At 42.2% G+C, this 26,108-nt stretch overlaps 1 protein-coding gene across 29 annotated transcripts in view; it reads left to right on the top strand.

The window, feature by feature from the left end:
- SOX6 (SRY-box transcription factor 6) overlaps positions 1-26,108 on the top strand; it is a 518,699-nt gene that overhangs the window by 359,893 nt on the left and 132,698 nt on the right. The window lies entirely within an intron of this gene.

Raw genomic sequence — 26,108 nt, 5'->3', positions numbered from 1 at the left:
AAATGAAATTTTGAATCTGGGACAGTAAAGAAGTAGGCAACCTTATAAAGCAGATAACTTCAAACAGCTGCATGCAATTTTGTTCCCCTGTAACTTTGCAGCAGTCAGCAGTTATTACCTGCTAAAAGAATTAACAGTAGCTACGGTAACATGCAGAAGGACAGAGGGGATAGGTCTTAAAATAAAACCTCTGTGTCAGAGGGATTTTCAGACTGTATGAGAGTTATGTTTTCTTTTACTCATGTTAGGCAAACTGTTTTGTCTTTGCATTGACTTTACATTGGCCGCAGCCTACACAGAGGGGACTGCTGGAAAAAAGGGGGGCATTAATACTTTTTACTGTGTGCGGGCCAGCCAGTAGTTAGAGAGGGGGCCCATGTTTACTTAGGGCTCAGATGGCAAAGCTAAGCATTCAGCCTACGGGAGGAAAAAAGTGCCTTTTTTGTTTTCTGGCGAGAGAGTCCAAGCATTCCCAAAGGAACACAATGAATGGCCCATTTTGTCTGACACTGTTTCATAGACATAGAATTCTTGTTTTTTCATAATTATTCTTGCCCGTCAGTGGGTGTACACATGACATTTGAGCGTGTTTTAAAGTCTTAACACACTCATGTGCCTGCAATAAAGTTACTCATAACAATCCAGGCTTTCTGCAGACAACAGAGCGGGGTCTGTTGTTTTCACAAGTCACAGCAGCTGGGAGGCAATTGTGAAGACAACAGCTTAATCTAGCTGGAAAATACAGGAAGAAGAGAATATACTCTAAATTTCCTTCTATATTACTGCAAACAATGCAGAGAATTCCCCCATATGGGTGGTCTGACTAAGGCTTTGATTGGTATAGCACATATTATCACATTTATTTTTAACATTTAACTTGTTGTATTGCTGCATTTACACTGATTCTCTTGAATTTGCTGAAGTATCAATATGCTTAATGCTTTAAAAATAATCTTATGGCTTCATTCTGATCTCCTTGCAGTTTTAGCCTTCAGATGAGTTACTCCTCATTTAAACTGGTAAAAGTGAGATGAGAATAAGGCCCTTAGCAAAAGTTTGTTCACTATAAATCTGTTACTCAAATCAATGAAATAAAAGTGTATAATCTTAAAAGTATGTTTAATCTTGTTTGAAAGGTGTGCTTTGGCTTTTGTGATGAAAGGCTGAGGCATCAAGTAATTTGTGTGTCCATTATATGTTTATGATTCTGTAGATTCATCTTGTTTTTAAGTGCTTTATATCAGAAGATTTGAGAACAGAGAATATGCAATAAATTAAATTCTGTTGAAAAGGTATAATAAGTGAATGGGGATCTGACACCTTTTATCTCAGAAATATTTTCTGACAAAGATATGTGAAATAACAATGGTGGATTGCTTGTTTCTTGTGTAGTAAGAAGGGGATAAAGCATGAATGAAGAGCAGATATTCCAATCATCACTCCAACACTGAAAAGTATAAACTCCAAATTTCCATAGATTTGTCTGGAGTCTGGAGAATAGGATATAATGTTAGCAGACATGAATAGATATAATTTCAGTGAAGGTTGATGTTTGCTCTAAAACACCTACCTTTAGGGCTGCTGGGAATGCTACAACAGCAGATTTCCAGTAAACATTTCAGGCTGCTCTTATGTTAAGGCAGATGATAATATCAGCACAGGCTAGTCAGGCAGTAACTGTGGGAAAATGAATGGGTGATACGAATTCAGTTCAGAATTCCAGGAGAGAGAACCAGTAACAAATGGAGGTAAATTGGAAGAGTGAAGTAAGAATGTTAAGATGATATGGCTGTGAGTGTGACAAATTCCATTGCATTGTACTATTTGTAATAGTGCTGCATACAGTACTAGACACATGTCTTCCAATTCTGGGATCGTGATCTTGGTCATGCATATGCAGTTGGAAGTCCAGCCAACCAAAACATTCCACATTTGTGTCAAATAGGGATCCTATCCATACAGATATCTGACCTGTTCTTTAAACAAGTCTTTAATTGACACATCCTACTGCTGAACAACAAGTGGTGCCTTCTCTCTCTCTCTCTCTCTCTGTCTCTCTCTCTCTCTTGCTCTCGCTCAACCCCCCCCCCCAAAAACCCCAACAGATATACATTGTTGACATTGCTATTCATAACATATCGTAAATAAGTCTCGGAGTATTGTTGGTCATCAGTTCGTTCCATAGGTACTCAGAATCCCAGAGATGCGACACTAGCTCAAATATCTACTCTGGTACTCGCTGTCATAATGAAATGAGGGGCAGACCTAAAAATATATTAGAAAAAATTTATTGAAACTGTGGTGTATTCTACATACTATCATCTACCTGGAAAATGAAGATGCATGCAAATGTGTCCAGCTAAAGAAAGGAGTCCACATTGAGTGGACCCTGAACCAAAGTTAAGGCTGGCCGGAAGCAGTGCTGGCAGGGCATCAGGTTAGGACTTAGAGCGTGGAGCTGCTGTCTCAGGCTAGCCGAGGGCTGTGCTCAAAGGGACCCGACCCCCACCCTGGACAGACAGTTCTCAGGGTTCCCCACTTGCTTGTCTACCTCGATGAGGGACAGCAAAGCAGTCCTGGTTTGGAGTGCCCTGAGTGCCCACACTCGGGACATCACAGCACTCGGCCATCAGTCCAGCTGCACTTGCCGCAGGCTGCCATCCGGGGGGGGGGCCAATCGGGGGGCTGCAGGAGAGCTTCCACCTCAAGGAGCCTGCAGAACCACCCCAGTCCTCCCCATTGGGGGGTCGTACCCCATTCCTCTCTCACCTCCTTCCACTTACTCCTCCCTAGCCCCCCTTCTTGATGTTAATAATAAAGGACACGTGTGTTCAAAAATAGAAACTCTCTTTATTTAACAAAACTGGGGATGGGGGTGGGGATTAACCTCTGGGGAGACTGGGAAAAGGAGGTGGGAGAAGGGAAGAGAGAGGGTGGGAGAGGGGAGGGGGAAACCTGGGAGGAGGGAGCTGGAAGGGGGAAGCCAGAAGAAGAAGGAAGAGGGAAAGTATAAAACTATGGTACGCCATATCTTCAGTACAGGCAGTCTCTGGGTTATGTACAAGATAGGGACTGTAGGTTTGTTCTTAAGTTGAATTTGTATGTAAGTCGGAACTGGCGTCCAGATTCAGCCGCTGTTGAAACTGACCAGCGGCTGACTACAGGAAGCCCAAGGCAGAGCTGCTCTACCCTGGGCTTCCTGGAATCAGCTGCTGATCAGTTTCAACAGTGGCTAAATTTGGACGCCTGGGACAGAGACAGAGCAGCTGGGGCACTGTCGGGTAGGTCCCCGCAGCGCCGCGCCTTGGCCACCCGCAGCACCCCAGCTGCTCTGCCCCAGGCGTCCCGAAGTCAGCCGCTGCTGAAACTGATCAGCAGCTGATTCCAGAAAGCCCGAGATAGAGCAGCTCTGCCTCGGGCTTCCTGTAGTCAGCCGCTGGTCAGTTTCAGCACCGGCTGACTTGGGGACGCCTGGGGCGGGGCAGAGCAGCTGGGGTGCTGCCAGGTTGGTCCAGTAGCACCAAGGAACGGCGCTGCGGGACCAACCTGGCAGCGCCCCATCTGCTCTACCCCAGGCGTCGGCAAGAAAAACCTGGTCTGCTGGGGGGGGGGAGCACTAGCTGCACCCCCCTCCCCCCAGCAGACCAGGGAGATGCGGAGCAAAGCCGCGGAGGACGCAGCAGACCAGGGAGACGCGGAGCGGCTTTTCTCGCCGAGGAGGACGCGGGCGTCAGGACCGCGGCGCGTCTGGGCGGTCCCGCCACTCGCGTACTCCGGGGTGAGAAAAGCCTGTACTGTGTACAGATGTGATCTCCTCACCCCAGAAAAGATATTTTGGCCTTGGAAAGGGTTCAGAAAAGGGCAACTAAAATGATCAGGGGTTTGGAACAGGTCCCATATGAAGAGAGGCTAGAGAGACTGGGACCTTTCAGCTTACAAAAGAGGAGACTGAGGGGGGATATGATAGAGGTCTATAAAAGCATGAGTGGTGTGGAGAGGGTGCATAAAGAAAAGTTCTTCATTAGTTCCCATAATAAAAGGACTAGAGGACACCAAATGAAATGAATGGGTAGCAGGCTTCAAACTAATAACAGAAAGTTCTTCTTCACAAAGCAAATAGTCAACCTGTGGAACTCCTTGCTGCAGGAGGCTTTGAAGGCTAGAACTATAACAGAGTTTAAAGACAAGTTAGATAAAGTCATGGAGGTTGGGTCCATGGAGTGGTATTAGCCAGGGGGTAGAAATGGTGTCCCTGGGGGTATGTCTACACTACCCCGCTAGTTCGAACTAGCGGGGTAATGTATGCATACCGCTCTTGCTAATGAAGCCCGGGATTTGAATTTCCCGGGCTTCATTAGCATAAGCGGGGAGCCGCCATTTTTAAATCCCTGCTGCTTCGAACCCCGTGCAGCGCGGCTACACGGGGCTCGAACTAGGTAGTTCGGACTAGGGTGCCTATTCCGAACTATCGGTACACCTCGTTTCACGAGGAGTAACAGTAGTTCGGAATAGGCACCTAGTCCGAACTACCTAGTTCGAGCCCCGTGTAGCCGCGCTGCACGGGGTTCGAAGCAGCGGGGATTTAAAAATGGCGGCTCCCCGCTTATGCTAATGAAGCCCGGGAAATTCAAATCCCGGGCTTCATTAGCAAGTGCGGTATGCATACATTACCCCGCTAGTTCGAACTAGCGGGGTAGTGTAGACATACCCTGGCCTCTGTTTGTCGAAGGCTGGAGATGGATGGCACAAGACAAATGGCTTGGTCATTGACTTCGGTCCATCCCCTCCAGGGTACCTAGTAGGGGCCGCTGTCAGCAGACAGGCTACTGGGCTAGATGGACCTTTGGTCTGACCCAGTACAGCCGTTCTTATGTTCTTATGTTCTAAGCTCAGGGCTCAGGGTCAGGGGTCTCACTGGACCACCTTGATTTTCATGCAAACCTGCTCCTGGGTTTGCATGTGGCCTTTGGTGGCCAGGCTGTCAGCTATTCTGCCCTAGACGGCCACTTGCCTGTGTCTAGTGCGGAGGGCGTGGACGTAGGAGGCCTCCCCCCAAACATGGATGAGGTCTACGATCTCCGCGCTAGACCAGGCGGGCGCTCGCCTCTTGCAGCCCCGGGCAGACTCCTGGGAGTCACCAGCCTGGTCCTGGGAAGAGGCGGAAGGCTGGGTGGCAGCAGGTGGCTGGCTCATGCCATGCCAGGTGCAGGGTCTGCTGGCTGGGTGCTGGCAGGCTTGCACCTGACACGGACACCGTAGCTAGACCGTGCCCCTTTAAGGGCTCCGGAGCCGGGAGGGGGGCAGACGAGTTTCCCTGGTGGTGCCCACTAGTTCGAATTAAGTGGCTACACAGCCCTTAATTCGAACTACTTAATTCGAACTAGGCGTTAGTCCTCGTAGAATGAGGTTTACCTAGTTCGAATTAAGCGCTCCGCTAGTTCGAATTAAGTTCGGACTAGCAGTTTTCCTGTGTAGCGCCTATGAAAGTTAATTCAAACTAACAGATGTTAGTTCGAATTAACTTTGTAATGTAGACATACCCTTACAGCCTTCTTGTCAGATGTTATGTCAGAAGGGAGCATTTGGCCTCAGATATGGAATGAGTGGGCTTACATATTCAGAAAGTGTGCACTGCTTTATTCAGTATGCCAGGGGTTCAATGAGAGAATGCTGGGAGTTTTTCAGGGAAACTGAGACGGGGAGGGAGCGGGGGATAGAAAGGAAGCGTTAAAAGGAGGTCTGGGAAAAAAGAAGGGGAAAAAAAGATAGGGGAGCTGAGTGACAAATGAATTGCTGCTGTGGTCCAGTTCCATAGAACAGAGAGCACTACTGTTAGCGCAGCTGGCATTGTTACTACTCGTCTCAGCAGAGAAACTGTGAACTCAGTCAAACCCAAACTACCTTCTTTGGTCTCTCCAAAATATGGTTAAGTGCTAGTAAGGTTTTGTATGTCCTAGAAACTCAAACTGTGAATGCATGGGAATGTAGCAAGAACAGAGTGGTGGGGGATGGATCTAGGAGCACTGGATCTGCGCTGTGAGTTCTCTCTCATCAAGATTAATCAACTTTGGCACAGAACTATTAAAATGGATTGAAAGATAAGAAACATTGTAACTTATGTACCTTGTAGACATCTTACCTTTTTCATCCCCTATTTCACTTCTCAAACAAAGCTAGGGGGTCCCTTGTGTTTGGGAAATTCAGACACAACCAAAGAACAGGCGTGTTTCCGAATAGAGAGAACTTCATCTTCACGGTAGCATTGAGTCTCTTGCACAGAGCACAGTAGATGCAGTGACATGTTAAATGTGTGTGTGATTTCTTTAGATTGGAACCAGCCAAGAGAGATGCTATTTGCCTTCTCCTTGTGTTTTGCATGCATGCATTGTGGGGCATTGCTCTGAAGTTTCTGCCGTCCAATTTCATTCTGTATTGCTATCCTTAAAAACCAGTGAGTCAGGTGCCCTCTGGATTCAATCGCTGCAGCTCCTGGGTTTAGGATGATGTGCTCCCTAAGGAGGCTTCCTCTTATTCAGGGCTGAGCATGTTGGCTGTTGCCATCCCTAGCTTGTCTAGCCCACAACTAGAACTTCGATTTGTGAGCTGATGACATGTTGGACTGTAATTGTACCTCCAGGCCAGCCCTCATTCTTGTTCTCTTAATTAATTTTTTTCTCCTTTCCTTTCTTTAAATCTTTCATTTATCTCTGTTCCAATGTCAGTTAAAAATTCTAGTACTAACTAGTTCCTACTTTAGAAAAAAAAGGGGGGCACTTCAGCAACTTCTGCAAATTCTTTATCTCTTGCAGCTGTGATTAATATCCAGGTTTAAGAAGAATTTTTAAACAAAACTTGGGGAAAAAAAGGGAAAAGAGCAAATATGCAGGCTAATGCTGTACCCTGAGGTGAGCAAAATGCTTTTTTTTAACAAGCCACACATAGTAAAGAGGCTCTTCTACAGAGAAATTAATAATTACCAAAAAGACTTGCTATGTTATTGTTGTGTCTTTTAAGAGAGTCTGTGTAATACGGGTAGTGTGAACCAAAGCCCTCAGACTCAACATGGTTTCTGATTTTTCACGTAAAATCTTGTCAAATGCCCCAATGCATAGAATGAAATAGAATTTTGAATAATAGCTGCTTTGAAAGTTGTCACGCTTAACCTGAAAATGGGCTCTGATTCCTAGGAGAACGGATTTCTGTTTTCTTGACTGTCCTGCTTTAACAAAGCATTGAAATAAAAGTGCATCTCAGTTATGTGTGTTTTAAATGGCTGGGGCAGAATACATAATTCCAGTCCCAAATATTTTCTAAAGGCAAGGCTTGTTTATTAACTGAACCCCACGCTGAGATTGAATCAATCTAATAGGGCCTGAGTTTGAAGTTGAACATTCAAATATATGTCCATATATCTTGGGCATATATCTTACATAATGATGTTGGCCCCAGACATCTTTCTGGGTTTGTTTATGTCTGTTATGGATTCCACTCATTATCCATGCTGTTTGAGGGATTCCCTGTGGATTTAGCTAGTTTATTGCATACTTTTTAAATTTTATACCAAACTCAGTGTTTTGAGCGGCAGCGTCTCTGCGAGCTCTGAACCACTTCCCCACAAATGCAGAGATGAATGTTGCAAATCGATGAAGATTAAATAAAAAAATAATGTAAGGAACATTAACAGATAGCAAAAGAGTAGAGAGGGGAGTGCTCTGGGGGTGGGAATGCGTGGGGTGGTAGAAATAACTTGACTGATAACACTTTTAAATATTGAGCTCATTTCATATTTTGATTCCTCATACTTCAGATTCATCTTTAGAGTAACAGTCCTCTTGCGGTTCAAACTTCCTTATTGAATGTCTATTGTCCAAAGACCTTGGAAATTTCTCATTCTGAATTTAACAAAAAGTTTTGTTTAACAAACCAGTCACTGAGTGCAACTCTCTCATCAGTTTGTTAATGAGACTCCTGTTAAAGTTAACTGGAGATACTAATGGACATAAACTGGAGAATAGATTCATCAATATAGAAAGCAGAGAAGATATGGCCCGAGTCCCTCTCAGGAGACTGTGTGTATGTCTGCTTATGTCTGTAGGGGTTCCAAAGGAACCTCTGAAGCTTGATGTGGTCCTTATGAATTCCAGTAATATCTGCTGACTATGCTCATAGGTCTTGTGAGAGAGACATCCAGAAAAGCAATACATGGACATGAGGAACTACAGGTAAAATATACGATTGCTTTTAAAGCCTTTTAATAGTAAAAAAAAAAAAAAAAAGATTCAGTCTGGAAAATCAGATTTATATATATGTAGTTCCCTAATTCAAAGTGTCTTTTATTTTTAATTAAAAACAGCATCCAATATTATTTTAAAATAAAGCAAAAGGTGTAACAAAATTTATACTGCAAGATGAGACCCAGTATGTCTGGAAAATTCATTCTTGTTTTGCAAAGTAGTCATTGCAAAATATTCCCTGGTTTCTTGAACTATAATGCTTTCATTGATTGACTTGGTTATTTTTTATCTGTTGGTGTGAAGGGAGAAAGAAGAAGCTTTAAAATCTGAAAATATAAACGTCATTGAATCACCCACTTAAAAAAAAAAGAAAAGAAAAAGAGAGAGTAAGAAATTGCAGTGGATGTTTTCCAGAAGAGAGCATGCTTTACTGTGTAAAGGGGGCTAGTGTAACAAGAAGTCATCTATTCTTGATTTCTTTAGACAGCTAGAGCTTTGTGCCTTGTCTAGTTTCTACATTTTAAGAGCTTGTTCTGTGTAGCAGAAATAATACAATAAATGGGTTTAACCACATTTGTCTCAGCTAGACAGTCTGCTTTGTCAAAGATTGCTGGTACAACATAAACAAATTATGTGTTTGTAGTGCTTTGCAATGAAAGCCTATCTAACAGAGCGGAGATTGTGTTTCGGCAGCTGTAGATTTAATCTCCTACCTGTCAGTTAAAACAGGCATTTCCTGAGGAGATAAGGCCCAGCTATGGGGGGGAGGGAATAGTCACAGCTGGACAAAGGTCCATTGTTATTGACCGATAATTCTATGTAGATTTTCCTGTGTATTTCATCAGAGAAACTACACTCACAGTACAATTGTGGAGGAACTAGGTATTTATTGCTGTTTAGTCAGGCAAAGTGAAAGTGAACCGAATCAGAGCTTTGGGTAATTGATTCTGGCTGATTGTCATGAGGAACTGAAGGAAATATCTGACTTTGAAAACAATGTCACCCCAATGCGGATGTGATCATGGCACTTGTGGCAAAGGTCTATTCACAGGATAGCTAAAGGCTATCTTTAAATAACATTGAAGTTGCAACACAAACTGGTGAACACCAGGAAATTCAATGTGAAGGTTTCCTAATTCAATATCATACAGTTGTACAGAAAAGGCACCACAATGTGGATTCATGTTGGAGCTGTATCCCTGGCACAGGCTGCAACATATATAACTTGGTGGGTTACCAAGTGCCTGTATTAAATACGAATTTCTTAGAGTTTACCTACTCTATTCCTTACTTATTCTCTCTCTCTAAATTTTCATAAAGAAACTGAGACTAGAAAGAACCAAAGATAAATGTTTTCCATTTCTGTATATTTCTAAAAACTATACACTTTAAAGAATCTCCAAAGGAATTACAAAATTATGCAATTTTAAAAGTAGTCAGAGTTGTAAAACCAGACACTACAAAATTAGACAATGCTACATATACCTAACATTTCAGTATGAGGGGGAGAAATATCTAAAGTGGTCTGGAGTGTGTGATTGGAGTTAGGAATATTTATTTCTTAATACTGAAACTGTAATTTCTTATTTTGCACGTTGCTGTGCCAATCCATCTCTGTCTAAATCACACACATACTTATTACTTCAGACTTTGAGCTTCTTTGGAGCGAAGATGGTCAGATAGGTTGTGTGTGGTGCCAGGAAGAAACACCAGCAAACAGATTGTCCAGTATCCAAATTCAGCTTTGATCTTCAGAAACAAAAGGTTTTGCACTGCCTTTGGCAAGTGTGTCTCAATCCTAACATTCCATAACATCATGTCTGTTATTTTCCTGTAATTACTATTTATAAACAATACACACAATCAGGCATATTTTCCAGGGACTGAGAATGCAGAATTGCCTGTCTCTTCGGTAATGTGCATTTGGGTTGTGTATGTTTTTAATACTAACTCTATGTAGGTAATTAAACATTTTTAAACATAAGAACATAAGAATGGCTGTACTGGGTCAGACCAAAGGTCCATCTAGCCCAGTAGCCTGTCTGCCGACAGTGGCCAGCACCAGGTACCCCACAGGGGGTGGACCGAAGACAATGATCAAGCGATTTGTCTTGTGCCATCCATCTCCAGCCTCTGACAAACAGAGGCCAGGGACACCATTTCTATCCCTTGGCTAATAGCCTTTTATAGACCTAACCTCCATGAAATTATCTAACTTCTTTTTAAACTCTGTTATAGTCCTAGCCTTCACAGCCTCCTCTGGCAAGGAGTTCCACAGGTTGATTACACGCTGTGTGAAGAACTTTCTTTTATTAGTTTTAAACCTGCTACCCATTCATTTCATTTGGTGTCCTCTAATTCTTCTATTATGGGAACTAATAAATAACTTTTCTTTATTCACCCACTCCACACCACTCATGATTTTATATACCTCTATCATATCCCCCCTTAGTCTCCTCTTTTCTAAACTGAAAAGTCTCAGTTGCTTTAGCCTCTCTTCATATGGGACCTGTTCCAAATCCCTAATCATTTTAGTTGCCCTTTTCTGAACCCTTTCGAAGACCAAAATATCTTTTTTAAGGTGAAGAGACCACATTTGTACACAGTATTCAAGATGTGGGCATACCATAGTTTTATACAGGGGCAGTAAGATATTCGGTGTCTTATTTTCTATCCCTTTCTTAATAATTCCTAACATCCTATTTGCCTTTTTGACCACTGCTGCACACTGTGTGGAAGTTTTCAGAGAACTATCCACGATCACTCCAAGATCTCTTTCCTGATTGTCATAGTCAAATTAGCCCCCATCATACTGTATGTATAGTTGGGGTTATTTTTTCCAAAGTGCAGTACTTTACATTTATCCACATTAAATTTCATTTGCCATTTTGTTGCCCAATCACTCAGTTTGGTGAGATCTTTTTGAAGTTCTTCACAGTCTGCTTCTGTCTTGACTATCTTAACAGTTTAGTATCATCCACAAACTTTACTACCTCACTGCTTACCCCTTTCTCCAGATCATTTATGAATAAGTTGAACAGGATTGGTCCCATGACTGACCCTTGGGGGACACCACTAGTTTCCCCTCTCCATTCTGAAGCCATTGGACCGGATGCGTCCCTATTCTGAATGGTACAGAGGGGAGCAAATTACTGCAGAAATGGAGCCTGCAGCCACCTTGGTGTGGCAAAAGGCATAGCATGTTCACAATGTTGACCCAACCTCATGCTCACACACTTGCAGGTTACTGGCCATCAAGAAGCTGCTTGCAGGTCATGTGGCACCAGTTGTGCACCTGATCAAAGGCTACTTCAGTCAGGTTCTGCCACTGACCTGTGCAAGTCACACAGTCTGCATGGGCTTAATTAGCCTCTTCCTTGCACCTTGGTTAGCCATTTGCACAATCAGAATAAAAAAAATTACAAGTACTAGAAAGATATTGTTTTCTGCCCACTTTTGGATGAATGACTGACAACACAATAGGGAATCAGTACCTCTGTGCCTGAGTTTTCTCCCATATAAAATGGGGGAAAATAATGCCTTCCTCCAAGGGGATTTTGAGACAGAATTAAGTAATATTTGTAGAGTACTCTAATAAAGTTAGGTGCTATGCCAATATGGTAACTATACTGTAAGTTACAGTACCTCTTGTATCTTGTTGAAGGCTAGTGAAAATGTAACTGAAAGACCAACATACTTCTTAATAGCAGAGAAAAGTGATCTAGGAATAAAACCCAGACCATTTCAAATAAATGGCATAACTCCCATTGTCTTCAGACTTGCACTGCTTTAAACCAGGGCTACTCAACACGTGGCCGGTGGCCCGTTTGTTTGCAGCCCACAGAGTGGTTTGGGTTTATGCGGGGCTCAACATGAGGCCTGGGGGTGGGATTCTTTCAACATGGCCTCCACTGGGAACATGCTCCACAACGGCGAGGCATCTCCTAGGCGGGGTAAGCACTGAAAGACGCAAGCAGACGGGCTGGCCGGAACTGATGTCAGGTGTCAAAGTGTCAGCATTTCTAGCCCCCTGGGAGGAGGTGCTGGGTAAGCTGGAGCATTTTGGGAAGTGCTTTGTATTGATGTCCGTCAGTGTGAATGAAGCTATTTGCATATATTTTCATATATATTTGCTTGTATATGCAACCGCACTTAAGTTGTGGCCCTCAGCATGTGCTGAGAGTATCATTGTGACCCTTGGGCTTCCAAAGTTGAGTAGCTTTGCTTTAAACTTATACAAAGCTATCTACTCTTCTGTTGTATTACTCTTATTACTACCTGGGATTTGTCATAGTTATTGGAAAAAAATCATTGACTTTCTTTGTCATGGTTTCAGGAGCAGTTGATTTAGATGGAGTTAAGTGTTTTCTCAAGCTGCACATTCTAAATCTTCCTAGTGAGGAAATTTATTTTAATATCCAATGGATGGTCATTGCTAGAAAATGAATCCTGCATCAGAGAGGAGAGCTAGGAGAATACCCAAAATGCGAATATGAACTGCAAAGTTTAAAGGAACATATATACCAATTTTTTTCATCAAACTAAGATTTGAATGTAGTCCAAAAATTTGCACATTTGACATTCCATTAAAAACATAAACTAAAAAAAAGCTAATGAAGTCATAATTTATGTTTGGATTTGAGCTCAAGTAATGGTGTTTCAGTTAAAATATATGTGTTCATTGACTAATATTTTCACATTTCTATGAAAATAAGATGAGGTGGAAATGAGAAACATACATCTTCACTAGTCTTTGGAAATATCTGAAATAATTGACTTGCTCAGTCTTCTGTGATGGCTTGGTGACCACTAACTGTGACAATTTGCATAATAGTCAACTCCTCACTTCTGTAGTGATAACTGTTTGTATCTGATTAAAATTAAGACTGTTTTAGTTCTCTTGACTTTTCCAGAAGTTGCAGAAATTGAGATTTGCTGTTATGCTTTAACCAAACAAATGCACACATGGGGATAACAATATGCTGAGTTTATGCAGATTTTACAACCCGAATCTGAATAAAATACCCACTAATAGACCCTTAAGGAGTAATAAACACACATGAATTTTCCTTAGTTGCACTTTAAAGTGATTTTAACATACTACTAGACCTTAACAATAATATTTAATTGACAAGATTATGCATTTGTATGGATTGAAAAGGTAGTAGATCTCTAATTCCAAATGAACTATAAATTCACTTTTGCATAACATGTTTTATTAATTTCTTTATAGCAGAGATGTTCTCCTTCCCTCCTAGTGAGAGTTTCTCAAAACATGGACGATTTAAACAATTTAATTACCATTTATCATAGTTTTAACTTGATAAAGTCATTTTCAGATGACATCTGCATTTCCACATATGCTATATCCACATAGCAGGGCACAAATTGGGCACTACAACAGGAAGTTAATGGAAATGGAATGGCAGATGTTACTTTAAAAAACTTCCTTGCATTCAGGGGTACTTTTTCTATGACTTTCATTTAATTCCCCAAATATGTGACATTTAAGTTTAGCACATATAACTAATTAACAACAAAAAATTAGAAACTGCCATGGTGTATCATTGTGGTTAAATACTACAGCCTTCATATATAATTTCCATGGCATCCCATAAGAATGTTAACCTTCTGTTCATAATTAATCACTGGAAAAGACCAGTCAGGTTTGGCCTAAAAAATTCAGTAACTCTTATTTATTTTTCTGAATGGCGTAAATATTAAATTGTCTCACTTTACAAATCTGCATAATCTTTTCCTAATACATAAGCATACAAAATCAACCTGGGATCTGATTATGAAAGTGTGTTCTTTGTGGAACATGCATTTTCACCAAGAGGAATATTTTTTCATGTAGAATGTATGTAGCAATTCAGCTGATGCTATATGAGCTAAAGTAGAATCTACCTTTCTCTCTGTTGTGCTTAGATTCTAAGAGGAGTAAAAAACAAATGACATTTATTTTTCATTTATACCAGTAGATTTGCTGCACAGCTAGTGAATTTGATGCATCAAATATCATAGTTCCAAAGTCACTTTCATCTGTATGAGCCTATTTCTGCAGTCCCTATCTCAAAACAGTAGCCCTTACTCATGGAGTCACATTAATGTAAATGTTTGCTGAATTGGGCCTTATAATTATTCTTTAACTTTACATTAATTCGAAGAAGAAATTAATTAAATAGGTAACAAGTGAAAATTCTAAGGTCAGATTTCCCAGTATGCCCTGTCTGCTTTACACTACCCTGTTACGTTATGTCGACAGAACTCAGCGGTAGTGTAGACGCTGGTATAGTTTTGTCGACAAAAGTCCACTTTTGTCGACAAAACTCCGTAGTCTAGACACACCCTCTGTGTCCATAGGAGAACTGCCTGCCTGGTTATGACATACCTTGCTAAAGGCAGCAGGTTATTCATTCATTTGCATGCACACCAAATTAATCTAATTTATATATATGAATGAATTTAAAACACCTCTTCAATTTCTTTCCTTTAAAAAATATAAAAGTATCCATTAGGGAAATGAATGATAATTGAAATGGTAGAATAGGTATAGTGGCGCTTTCTGTCATATATAGACTTTAAAAAATGCAGCTTAGGCAAATATATACAGTACACAAAGAATTTAAAAACATATATTATTGACACGATGGATGCTATCATCTCCATTAGTGCTATTAAGATCTCTCATATAAGTAAATCTAAAGAGGGCTTTAAAAACATTTTGACTCAATGGATGGAACTATTATGTTCTATCATGTACATACATATTTTGAACATTTTGTAGATGCATATTTTTGCTTGGTATACTGACATCACCTGGGGAGTTATTCTGGCATATAAAACAATATGAATAAGAAACAAACAATTCTGAAAATTCATTCCACTAAGGAAACTAGATATGTGCAAAATACAGTTATGGTTTCCTATCTACATGAGTTTTCACAGATTACTCATAGACCATTTAGCAGACTAATCACATGCCCTGTTTATTATATTAATGGAAATATATTTTTTGGTTACTCAAGTAGCTCAAATAAGCCTCCCCCACAATATGATCTTAACTGGGTAAAAGATTGGAATGATACTTTAAAAAGTGTGTTCCTGGTCTAATCTTATATGTGTTAATTAGACTTTGCATGCTAACTCATTATTAGTATTGCACAGGCACCATTCTTGCCTCTTGCTCTTCCATAACTAAAAAAAAATAGAGTTGTTTACTATATTCACCATTCCGAGTATAGGGAGTAGTGCAAATCCTATATTAAAAGCAAATATTATGGTATAGTACATTTCAAAGGTCAGATTCGCAGGTGGCATAAATTGGGCACTCCATTATGTTCAAGTGCAATATGGTGATTTGCACAAGAGAGAGAGATGTGACCTAGTGATGTTAATGTTGTAGGAAAAATGGTTAAAGAAATAATGCTTGGTATAGGTAACTTGTGGTAGCACTGCACATGAGAGGTGCATCGCCTCTCTGTGTCCCTACCAATGATTTTAATTGCTAAATGGCATGCCCCCACATGTCCCCTCTCTGTCTCTCTAGGTGGCCCTTCCTAAAATCCCTCCCCCTCAGGCACCATCCACCTATGATGGTTGGAGCACTGTTGACCCAAAAACAATACAAGTGTAAAGGAAAATAAACAGAACAGCCATCAAAGAATAAAATAATGTGAAGATTGTGACTGGAATCCAGAAGAACATGGGACAGTATTCTCCCCTTTGTTAAAATAAACCATACAGGGCAAATTTCAGCTTGAGGAGTTTGTTAGAAATTCTACTGCCAGCTGCGTGGGGTTTGTTTCTACTGCAGAAGTCTATGTTCTCTTAACCAAAAGATCTCTACAGTCAACAAGGTAAAAATACTGTGCATGAATGTCCCCATCACCTCTCACTGGCTCCTGGGAAGTAAAGGACCGGAAGCCATCAAGGGCACCATTTATGATGGGCTAGTGGGAGCAGTAGGCCCCCACGAATTTGAACTCTCTGGATTTCTTACTTCAGGTCTGCTTAAGGCTGCTTGCCTTGACTCCAGATGCAGGTCTTAAATGCAACACTTTGAGCTCTTTGCAGCTTTGCCTTTGGAGCAAGGAGTTTTTTTATGAAAAGTGGAAGACAGGGTGATTAAAAACAACAAAAGGCTGGGCATTCCAGTAATTGAAGGATCATTAGATCATCATGAAAACATTGTTGGGTACTCCACTTAAAAGCTAAGGGGAAAAATGAATAGGAATGAGTGTTGTGCTGCAGGGATCTGCATTTGGATTACTGTGTTAAACTTAGAAATGTTCTTGAAAAAGAGGTGAACAGGGACTTATCCAAAATTGACTGCAAAGAATTACAAAGGGATTTCACAAAAATGGGTGACAGGGCAACACAGAGATAAATGAAATTCAGTGTTGATAAGTGCAATGTAATGCACATGGAAAAATATAATCCTAATTATAAATACAAAATAGCTGTTACTACTCAAGAAAGAAATCTTGGAACCATTGTGGATAGCTCCCTGAAAATATCTGCTCAATGTGCAGTGGCAGTCTAAAAACTAAAAAGTTAACAGAATATTGGGAATCATTAGGAGAGGAATAGATAATAAGACAAAATACCATATCTTGAATACTATATGCAGATCTGGTCACCCAATCTAAAAACGATATTGTATTTGGAAAAGGTACAGAAAGGGCAACAGAAATGATTGGGGGTAAGGAACAGCTTCCATGTGAGGTGAGATTAACAGGACTGGGACTTTTCAGCTTGGAAAAAAATGACTAAGGGGTGGGGGATATGTTAGTGGTCTAGAAAATGATGAACGGCGTGGAAAAACAAAATAAGGAAATGTTATTTACTTCTTCAATAACATAACAGACTGACCCAATTAAATTTATAGGCAGTAGATTTAAAACAAACAAAATACATATTTTTTTTCACAATTAACTTGCAGAACTCTTTCTCAGGAGACGGTGGAGAAGCCCAAACTATAATAGGGTTCCAATAAGAACAAAATAAGTTAAAGGAGGATAAATCCATCCTTGGCTACTAGCCAGAATGGGCAGGATGGTTTTCCATAGCTTCTGTTTGCCAGATGCTAGGAATGGGCGAGAGGGGATGGATCATGATGATTATTTCTTCTGTCTATTCCTTCTGAAGTACCTGGCATTGGCCACTGTCAGAAGACAGAATACTGGGCTAGAAGGACCTTTGCTGTGACCCAGTATGGCTATTCTGATGTTCTTGTATAGAAATGAAATGTATCTGCCCCCTTGCTGTAACCTACTAGACACCATTCCCCTTCCAGAGTTGAGCTAGAGCCTATGAGTCCTGATAGGGTTTCTCTCTCTCCACATTTAAAGTAAGAATAAACTTTAAAATTTTAAAGCTAACCGGTGTCCCTTAAGTGACTTGCCACAAGATGTCAAAATATGTTAGTGTTAGAGCTGGGTGGGTCTAATATATATTTAATTTTCTTCAGCTAACTGATAAGTTGTCTGCCAAAGAAAGTAGTGTTTTCCAGTACCTTGGTAGCCTCTGGATAGAGATAATAGTGTGTGGGGGAGGAGGGCAGATGGGGTTGTTTCCCTCCTCCCCATTTGGTGCGTGGCTTGTACTGAGCATGCTCAGTAACACTGCTGAAGCCTCTATCCTCAGTCCACCCCCCTTTACTCTCCCCATCCAATCGCAGCATGTGCTGGTTGCCATGAAGGTGACTCTATTCTGCAGATGGGGGTTCTGCAGGTGGAGGCTGTATTTCAAGCGTGACTTCCGAGGCAAGCGTGAGGTTCCAAAGAAATGGACATAGGATGGAAGATGTTTGTAACTGGAGAAGGGTCTGTAAAAAACAACAACGTTATTTTAGGGATGACATACCTGATTATGCTTAGTCATTATATTCTATTTTTAAGTTTGAGAAGCCCTACTGAAGTCTGTGCTCTTACATACTATACAGGCTGCTAAATGTCCGCAGCAAAACTGAGTAAACTAAGATGCTTATAAAAGGAGGAGCCAGACTTGTCTTCTGAATTTCCTTTCTTTTGTGAATCTAATGTTACTTGAGGAGGTGGTTTTCTTTGTATGAAACAACATCTTTCCTTTTCACCGATGGAGAAAGTATAATGGTACTTCAAATGAGCTTCTCATTGTTTAACAGTTAGCAAACATTTTCCAGAATAAGGTTTCCAATCCAGTCCTTTACTAACAGATTGAGTAGAAATAACTGTGATTTGCGTGTGTTGAAATGTGGTTTTTAATTTGAGAGCATAGATCGCTTCTCAGCTCTCACTAAACATGCTTGTTTCCTGATTTAAGAAGGGCAGAGAATTTTCACTCAAGCTATTCTTTCATGTCATGTCCATTTTTTTAATCCGTGGCTTTGGTCGCCAGTGTTCAACACTAAACATCTATCGCTCTGTGGCTGAGAAGACTGTAGTAGCCAACATCTGTGATGGGTATTCCTATCACTCCATGGGACAATACAAAACATGGCCGTCTTTCACAGTCACAGCCCATCCTCTTCCTGGGAGAACAAAATCCATCCTTTATTCTTGAGCAGATCAGCTTTGTTTCCATCCAAAGTTGTTTCCTGATCTTCCACTAGATTGTGTGATACATTAAAACCATCTTACAGTACTGGTTAATAGTTCCGTAACTTGGAAACGTACATACTATCACAGTTGTTGTTTTATTATAACTTAGAAATCTTCTTATTTAAGATTACTTTGTAAACTGAAGTACACAAAGTTTTATTTCTGCTGATCAGAATATTTAAAGTATTGCATTCAGGACCCATCCGATTCACTTATACAGCTCAGTGAGAGACGTTAAACAGATAGAATTGTTGAGATGCAAACATTTATTTCTCATCACAAAAAAGTGAAATAATCTTCATGAAAGAGAAAATTAGTCCCCCTGAGTGTCACTCTGTTTGCATATTAGCACATAGCAAGATCTCTGCCAAGTTACTCTCTGACTGACTGCTGCAGATGCTCTTTCTTAAGTATTTTGAGTCAGATCTCTAGTGCAAGTCTTTGGGGACAAACAATAGCACCTGTTCCTCTCAAGATATCAGGCCAGTTAGTCCATTCATGTATCTTTAATGAAGCTCTAGGGCAGATGGCAAAAAATGGCATCATCAACAACTTAGCACAGAGGAGACAAAAGAAGAAAGTGTCAATGCAAAAATCCACTATTTCTATGAATGTGTAGAGCCAGAGTTTGTTTTTCATGCATCTGCTGCTTTCTTGGGGTTTTAGGAAGATGTGAAGAACAGCCTAGTAATTAAAATGTCTAGGAATGAAGATAATTTTATTATGTATGCTATTCCACCCTCTCTCCCTACCTAAAAACAAACAAACTTGAGAGACACTAGGACAGGGGTGGGCAAAAGAGCCTCTGCAGGCTTTATCCTGCCCACCAAGTGGGTTGATTGGGCCTGCAGAGGTCCTGCTGCTCCCCCCTACAGCCTGGTCAATCAGGGCCTGGGAGCAGAGGGAGCACATGAAGTCTCCTTCCGCCCTGCAAGGGAGCACTGCACTTAGAGCAACCCACCTGATTGGCCTGGGGCAGGGGAGCAACAGGACTTCCACAGGCCAGATCAATCCGCCTGGTGGGCTGGATCCAATCCACAGAGGCCCTTTTGCCCACCCTTGCTCTAAGCGCTGGGAGCTGAAGAGCAGGGAGCGACAGATTTTGTTCTCCCCCCACCCCCAGGCCAATCAGGGCTTGGAGGCAGGGGGAGTACGTGAAGTCTCCTCCCTTCCTGCAAGGAACTCGGGACATTGTCAACTGCCAACTGCTGCTCAGCTGGTGGGTGACTCTAAGCATGGTGCTTACTAGCAGGGCGGGAGCAGACTTTGCGTGCTCCCCCTGCTCCCAGGCCTTGATTGACCTGGGGGCGGGGAGGGGGAAGTGCACAAAGTCTCTTCTCACCACCAGGAGTGCGGGCTTCTAGAGGGAACTGCCAGCTGTTCTCTGGGATGCGGGGGGCGGGGCAGGAGCAGAGGCAGGGGCAAAGACTTTATGTGCTCTCCCATCCACAAACTAATCAGGGTCTGTTGGTGGGGAAGCTCAGAAGTGTCCTGGCTCTACCCCTTCAGTCTGAGGACCTGCCCCTTCTGGGGTGGGTCAGGGCCACATCAAAAATTTCTTAAGTGGCCCCCGGTCAAAAAGTATTGCCCATCCCCACACTAGGCGTTGATACTGTATTTTTTTACTCTTACTTACTTACTCTTAGGGTATGTCTACACTACAAAGTTAGTTCGAACTAACGGACGTTAGTTCGAACTAACTTTCATAGGCGCTACACTAGCGCTCCGCTAGTTCGAATTTAATTCGAACTAACGGAGCGCTTAGTTCGAACTAGGTAATCCTCATTCCACGAGGATTAAGCCTAGTTCGAACTAGCTAGTTCGAATTAAGGGGTGTGTAGCCCCTTAATTCGACCTAGTGGGAGGCTAGCCCTCCCCAGGTTTCCCTGGTGGCCACTCTGGCCAACACCAGGGAAACTCTACTGCCCCCCTCCCGGCCCCGGAGCCCTTAAAGGGGCACGGGCTGGCTACGGTGCCCGTGCCAGGTGCAAGCCTGCCAGCACCCAGCCAGCAGACCCTGCACTTCGCACGGATCGAGCCACCCACCCGATGCCCCCAGCCCTCCCCCTCTTCCCGGGACCAGGCTGGCGGCTCCCGGGAGCTTGCCCGGGACGGCAAGAGACGGGTACCCGCCTGGGCTAGTGTGGACATCGTGGACCTCGTCCACGATCTCCGTACTAGGCACAGGAAAGTGGCCAGCGTGGGCAGGAGAGCTGCCAGCCTGGCCACCCAGGAGCAGGTGTGCAAGAGAATCAAGGGGGTCCACTGAGACCCCCGACCCTGAGCCCTGAGCTTACAATGGCCGTACTGGGTCAAACCAAAGGTCTATCTAGCCCAGTAGCCTGTCTGCTGACAGCGGCCAACACGAGGGACCCTGGAGGGGATGGACCGAAGACAGTGACCAAGCCATTTGTCTCGTGCCATCCCTCTCCAGCCTTCCACAAACCTTGGGCAGGGACACCACTCCTACCCCCTGGCTAATACCACTCCATGGACCCAACCTCCATGACTTGATCTCACTTCCCTTTAAACTCTGTTCCAGTTCTAGCCTTCGCAGCCTCCTGCAGCAAGGAGTTCCACAGGTTGACTCTTTGCTTTGTGAAGAAGAACTTTCTCTTACTAGTTTGAAGCCTGCTACCCATTCCTTTCCTTTGGTGTCCTCTATTCCTTCTTTATGGGAACTAATGAAGAACTTTTCTGTATGCACCGTCTCCACCCAACTCCTGCTTTTAGAGATCTCTATTCTGTCCCCCCTCCGTCTCCTCTTTTCTAAGCTGAAAAGTCCCAGTCTCTTTAGCCTCTCTTCATATGGGACCTGTTCCCAACCCCTGATCATTTTAGTTGCCCTCTCCTCTCCCAGCCTCTCTCTTCCCCTTTCCCACCTCCTTTTCCCAGTCTCCCCCAGTTTTGTTCAATAAAGACAGATTCCATTTTGGAAGACACGTTATCTTTATTTTGTACATCAATAAGAAGGGGTAGGGAAGGGTAAGTGGAAGGACGTGAGGGAGGAATGGGGCACGAGCCCCCAATGGGGAGGACTGGGCTGGCTCTGCGGGCTTCTGGGGGTGGAAGCTCTCCTGCAGCCCCCCAATTGCCCCCTTCTCCCCAGATGGCAGCCAGCGGCAAGTGCAGCCAGTCTGATGGCCGAGTGCTGTGATGTGCCCAGTGTGGGCACTCAGGGCACTCCAAGCCAGGACTGCTTTGCAAGCGGGTTACCCCTGAGAACTGTCTGTCCGGGGTGGGGGTCGGGACCCTTTAAGCCCAGCCCTCGGCTAGCCTGAGACAGAATCTCCTCGCTCTAAGTCCTCCTCTGATGCCCTGCCGGCACTGCTTCCAGCCATCCTTAAGCCTGGTTCAGGGTCCACTTAATGTGGATGCGCTAGTTCGAATTAGCAAAACGATAATTCGAACTAGTTTTTAGTTCTAGGTGCGTTAGTTCGAATTAGCTTAGTTCGAATTAACATTGTAGTGTAGACGTACCCTTAGTTCTCTAACAACAAATTGATCAGTCATCGTAAATGTATCCACTCTGTCTTTAATATTCAGCTGTGCAATATACTTGATGTGTGCTAACCATAATGACAGACATTTGTAAAATAATTCTTGTTGAAACCATCCCTGGATGTGTAACCAGTGCCATTAGATTTTTGAGCAAGAGAGTTAAGAAGTCTTGAAACAAAAGAGGCAAGAGACCAGTATGTAAATGTTATGGTATAAAGCAGAGATCCCCAACTTTCAGCTGCCAGTGCCACATCAGTTAGGTTTGCTTTTATGGTGGGAAGGAGCAAGTCAATTTTAGAAAGTAATAATATATACTTTTTGTACATTAATAATAATTTTTTATCAAGTTCCTTATGGGAACCTCATAAGTTCTACATGACAGTGAAAACAGCGTTTGCACCAGGAGCAATATATCCTGAAAGGCAACTAGCCCCGAGGTTAAAAATTATATTAAATATGCCCATGTGCTTTAAAATTGGAGTTCTGATAAACATAATAGAAAGCAAAACACAGCTTGCATAAGCCCCATTTTTTAGTTTCTCTGGAACATACCAAGTCTAGTCCTCTTAAGACCTCTCCTCACTCACCGGAACAGTGTTCTTGAGTGTTTTTCTAATGGGAACTGCAGGAAGCAGCTGCCAGCACATCCCTGTATCCTGCCCCACTTCCTATAGCTTCGACTGGCCTGGAAGGATGATCTGCAGATGCTCAATGTAAACAAACTCTTGCAGCCTCTAGTGGATTACTCTGGTGGTCTCTGCACTTATTTGCATTGCCACTTGACTCAACAGGCCAATCAAAATGTGTCATTGGGTCAGATGCGGTTACATAAAGTGAACTTACTACATGGGCTCTAGTTATATAAAGTGAAGACTATAGAGTTTTCTCAGCAATAGTGTTTGATGTAAGTCCTAAGTAAAATATGGAATATTTTTGCTATTCAATAAACACTTTTTTAATCCATATGAGACTAACAATCTTAGTGTAAACCATTAATGTTAATGGAGCTATACTGCTTGACATTAGCTGAAGGTACTATTAGCTGCAAGGAACTATTTTAAATAATAATTATAAAGGCTATCCAAGAGCGACAAGGAGTCCTGTGGCACCTTATAGACTAACAGATGTATTGGAGCATAAGCTTTTGTGGGCAAAGACCCATTTCGACATACATCTGACAAAATGGGTCTTTGCCCATGAAAGCTTATGCTCCAATGTATCTGTTAGTCTATAAGGTGCCACAGGACTCCTTGTCGCTTTTGCAGATCCAGACTAACACAGATACCCCTCTGATACTTGAAAGGCTATCCAGAGCACACAATAATATCAATTTATCATATCTAGTCCTTTTCATTTGGAAAGTCTTTGAATCATAGAGCTGGAAGATACTTCAGTAGGTAATCAAGTCCAGCTGCCTGTCCAAAGCAGGACCGATCCCAACTAAATCAACCCAGCCAGGGCTTTGTCACACAGAGATTTAAAAACCTCTAGGTATGGAGATTACACCACCTCCCTAGGTAACCCATTCTAGTACTTCACCAACCTCCTAGGCTATGTCTAGACTGCAAGCCTCTTTCGAAAGAGGCTCTTTTGAAAGATACTTTTGAAAGAGCCTCTTTCGAAAGAGATCGTCTAGACTGCACGCGGAACTTTCGAAAGAGCAAGCCGCTTTTTCGAAAGAAAGCACCCAGTGAGTCTGGATGCTCTCTTTCGAAGAAGCCCTGTTTACATTCAAGAACGCCTTCTTTTGAAAGAAGCACTTTCGAAAGAAGGCGTTCTTCCTCGTGAAATGAGGTTTACCGCCGTCGAAAGAAAAGCCGCGTTCTTTCGATTTAATTTCGAAAGAATGCGGCTGCAGTCTAGACACAGGTGAAGTTTTTTCGGAAAAAGGCTACTTTTCCCGAAAAAAGCCCTGAGTCTGGACACAGCCCTAGTGAAATAGTTTTTCCTACTATCCAACGTAGACCTCCCCCACTGTAACTTGAGACCATTACTCCTTATTCTGCCATCTGTCACTACTGTGAACAGCCTTTCTCCATCCTCTTTGGAACCTCCCTTCAGGAAATTTAAGGTTACTATCAAATCCCTCCTTACTCTTCTCTTCTGCAGACTAAACAAACCCAAATCCTTCAGCCTCTCCTCATAGGTCATGTGCTTCAGCCCCCTAATCATTTTGGTTGCCCTTCTCTAGACCGTCTGCAATGAATCCACATGCTTTTTATAGTGGGGGGCTCAGAATTGGACACAATACTCCAATAAACATATTTTAACCTGTTTGGAATTCAGTCCAGCTCAGATAGAAAATCCTTATTGACATTAATGGGCTCTTGTTACTTGAATTTCACTTGCATGCTATGAGGTAGGTTTTGTGGCATACACTGTGGAGAAGCTCAGTGAAAGTTTAATTTTGGATGCCTCAGTTTTTGGGTGCTCAACTTGAGATAGCTGGATAACTTAAATAGTGCCCCCCAAAAACTAACAAAACCAATATTATTGGTCGTCTTAGAAGATTTTCACCTAATTAGCTGATCTAAGAAAAAAACGAGTAGCACTGTAGCACCTTCGAGAATAAGGTAATTTAGCAAAGTCATTGGCAGATATGCAAATAAACTCATCAGATTTGACTTCCAAACTTCTTCTGTCACTGATAAGTTAGGATGTGGATGTACATTTGCTCTCCACCAGGGGAGCAAAGCTTAAATCTACTCCAGGGTACAATAGGCTGCCGAGTGGATGGGTTAAATAAATACATGCTCTAACCCTGGTCAGAGCTGTCTTTTGTGCTGGTGCTGGCATCCAGAAGCCTCCTGGTGGAGAGGAGTTTGTTGGCGTCTTCTTATTCTGCTGCAACCCTCTGGGGAGACTTTCTGCTACTGGTAATGGGGAGGGAGCTATCAGAGCCTGGATAATTTTGATTAGTATATATTTGGAACATACTGTAAGTTATTATAAAACACATTGTGTTAAATGTCTTCCAGATGCTGTTCTTGTATTCCCTATCAAACACTGATATTGTTTTTACTTGTTGCGTACATTCTGAGCCAGTATGAACTAGCATTCTACAGCAAAATTAGTGCCATTAAATCAGAAGTTAAAGGCTGGTACTGGGCACATGGGGATCAACTCCAATTTAACCAAGTTAAGCTCATAGCTAACATTCACAACCAGGCTTACCTCAGCTAAAAATGAAAGAAATAGCTGCTCAAAGCTGGTTTCTTTCACGCCCCAGTACCATGGCAGTAATTGCACAAAGACCTTTTTATTATAAGTTGATTTTCCTGAGAAATGGATTTAGAAAAATACTGTAAAGTGTTTATTTTTTGAGTGACCTTTATTAACCTACATCTTAGGGCTTTCCCCAGAGAAGAGTTGTTGGTAAATTAACCCTCATAGACACACAGTAGCATTTCTGCACTGCATCAATGGTTGTGAAAGGAACAGGGATATGACAAGAAAATTTGGCACTGTTTAAACAATGTCATAGGTCAACATATGGGATCTGACCAAAAAAAAATGTTTTAGGAATTAAAATGAAAAAAAAAAACCTTGAAGTTTAGTTTAACTTTTTAATAACATTTAATGCCACTCATTTATGGTAGGATAAGAGGGGAAAAATTCTTTCTCACCGGAAAAATAATTCCGTTCTACATTTCCTAGTTTTGATATTTAAACTGTTATGTGTTTACTTTGTTACTAATCAGCAAAAATGCTGTAATCACAGTCTTCATTACTACTGGGATTTGGGGGATAGACAAAAACTACATGTGATCCCATCCCATGTCTCTGATAG

The sequence above is a fragment of the Pelodiscus sinensis genome, chromosome 5, assembly GCF_052426305.1.
Source record: "Pelodiscus sinensis isolate ZL-2025 chromosome 5, ASM5242630v1, whole genome shotgun sequence".
Classification (NCBI taxonomy): domain Eukaryota; kingdom Metazoa; phylum Chordata; order Testudines; family Trionychidae; genus Pelodiscus; species Pelodiscus sinensis.
This window is presented reverse-complemented; position numbering and strand designations above follow the sequence as displayed.